General features: G+C 38.2%; 1 pseudogene; it reads left to right on the plus strand.

Moving 5' to 3' along the window:
- Positions 1 to 1,550: 1,550 nt before the first annotated feature.
- Positions 1,551 to 2,065, plus strand: LOC147911877 (ubiquitin-conjugating enzyme E2 variant 1 pseudogene; annotated as a pseudogene).
- Positions 2,066 to 2,607: the final 542 nt, after the last annotated feature.

Here is a 2,607-nt window from a genome sequence, read left to right on the forward strand (position 1 = left end):
CTATGGACAGCTAATCTTTGACAAAGGAGCCAAGCACATACAATGGGGAAAAGAAAGTCTCTTCAACAAATGGTGTTGGGAAAACTGGATAGCCATATGCAAAAAAATGAAAGTAGACTCTTACCTTACACCATACACAAAAATTAACTCCAAATGGATTAAAGACTTGAATGTAAGACCTGAAACTGTGAAAGTTCTAGAAGAAAACATAGGCAGTACGCTCTTCCACATCAGTCTTAGCAACATCTTTTCAAACACCACATCTGACCGGGCAAGAGAAACAATAGAAAAAATAAACAAATGGGACTACATCAAACTAAAAAGCTTCTGCACAGCAAAGGAAACCATCAACAAAACGAAAAGACAACCTAACAATTGGGAGAAGATATTTGCAAACCATACATCTGATAAGGGCTTAATCTCCAAAATATATAAAGCACTCATGCATCTCAACAACAAGAAAACTACCAACCCAATTAAAAAATGGGCAAAAGACCTGAACAGACATTTCTCCAAAGAAGATATACAGATGGCCAACAGACACATGAAAAGATGTTCAAAATCACTAACTATCAGGGAAATGCAAATCAAAACTACAATGAGATATCACCTCACGCCCGTCAGAATGGCTATAATTAACAAGACAGGAAACAACATGTGTTGGAGAGGTTGTGGAGAGAAGGGAACTCTCATACACTGCTGGTGGGAGTGCAAACTGGTGCAGCCACTATGGAAAACAGTATGGAGATTCCTCAAAAAATCAAGGACAGAACTACCATATGATCCAGCTATTCCACTGTTGGGTATTTATCCAAAGAACTTGAAAACACCAATTTGCAAAGGTACATGCACCCCTGTGTTCATTGCAGCCTTATTCACGATAGCCAAGACTTGGAAGCAACCTAAGTGCCCATCAAGGGACGAATGGATAAAGAAGCTGTGGTATATATACACAATGGAATACTACTCAGCCATAAGAAACGATGAAATCCAGCCATTTGTGACAACATGGATGGACATTGAGGGCATGATGCAAAGTGAAATAAGTCAGAGGGAGAAGGTCAAATACCGTATGATTTCCTTCATTAAGTAGTAGATAATAACAACAATAAACAAACACATAGGGACAGAGATTGGATTGGTGGTTACCAGAGGGGTAGGAGGGAGGGAGGAGGGTGAAAGGGATAATTGGGTACATGTGTGTGGTGATGGGTTGTAATTAGTATTTTGGTGGTGAACATGATGTAATCTATGCAGAAATAGAAGTGCAATGATGTACACCTGAAATTTTTACAATGTTATAAACCAATGTTACTGCAATAAACAAAAAATTAAAAAAAAAATAAAATAAAAAAATAAAATAAAATAAAAAGGGGATATTCCTAGGAGTTGCTGCATTGAGAAGTTGTGAGGATTAAAAGCTGGATATAATGGCTTGGTAAATGTTGGCTCTTCTAGTGTCCTCTCTCCCTCCCTGTGCAAAGAGTTTATCAAAGCATTTAATCTTCACAGAAACCCTATGAAGTTGCTATCCTTATCCTCCTTTTCAGATGGGAAAACTGAGGCCAAGAAAGATTCAAGTCTCTTTCCTGAAGTCACACAGCAATGTGAGTAGTAAAGGAGGACTTGAACCCAGGCAATTTCACTTCAGAGCAGTAAAAGCCCCTTGCAATTTCTGACTGTTGGAAGAACTTGAAAAAAACCAGAAAGGAGAAGATTTCACGGTTAGCTAGGGTCTAGAAAATGATGAAGACATGACACAAGATGGAGAAGGATAATAACTGGGACTCTAAGAGCAATTTATGAAAACTAGATATACAGACTTAGAACAGAATGTGGACCTAAATACCCAGAAGCACCCCCCTTTGTAAGATTTTTAACAAAATAACATGAATGTAGTTAATAGTTCTAATGGAGTGGTGAACCCAAGAGTTGTATTGATGCTAGCAAAATGGCAGAATTCATATAGCATCAAAGTTGTTTTTCCAAGAGCTTCAGTGCTTAATGATGTCTAACGAAATATGATCTCCCTCAGCCACCTGAAGAACAGTGTTGCAGCAATTAATCAAAAAGAAAAACCAGAGCCTTCCCCCCACTACAATTTAAACAGTCTTTATTTTCCACAATAGTAAATTTTTAAGATCCGTCTTGTAGACATCAAAGTACTGGAAAGGAAGCTCTCATTCAAAGACAATTTATCTTAAGATAATGTAGATAATACTAATTTTTTTGTCCATTTGAAATATATAAGTTGTGCTATAATAAACCATACTGTCAAATGTAACCACTGTCCACATAGTTGAACTTCTGGAATCAAGACAGTGTGTTTAAATTGATTCCCGTCATAATCAGTGGGGCACATCTAACTTAACTGTGAAAAGACATATCACATAATCACCTTGCTGCTGATTGCATGGCCTGGGGTCTCTGCTTTCTCTCCACTTCTACTCCTCCTGATTTTCTCCCTCCAGCTTTAGGTAGTTTGTTAGAATAGATGGTTTCAGACCACAGCCTGTGAGACTACTGTTAGGCATGTGTGGGCTTCATCTGCACCCTTGGTTTCTTTTATAGGTCTTAAATGATGCCCTCCTTGCAAGCCACTGTCTT

This window comes from Ceratotherium simum, chromosome X, assembly GCF_057802395.1.
Source record: "Ceratotherium simum simum isolate JZ-2026a chromosome X, ASM5780239v1, whole genome shotgun sequence".
Lineage (NCBI taxonomy): Eukaryota > Metazoa > Chordata > Mammalia > Perissodactyla > Rhinocerotidae > Ceratotherium > Ceratotherium simum.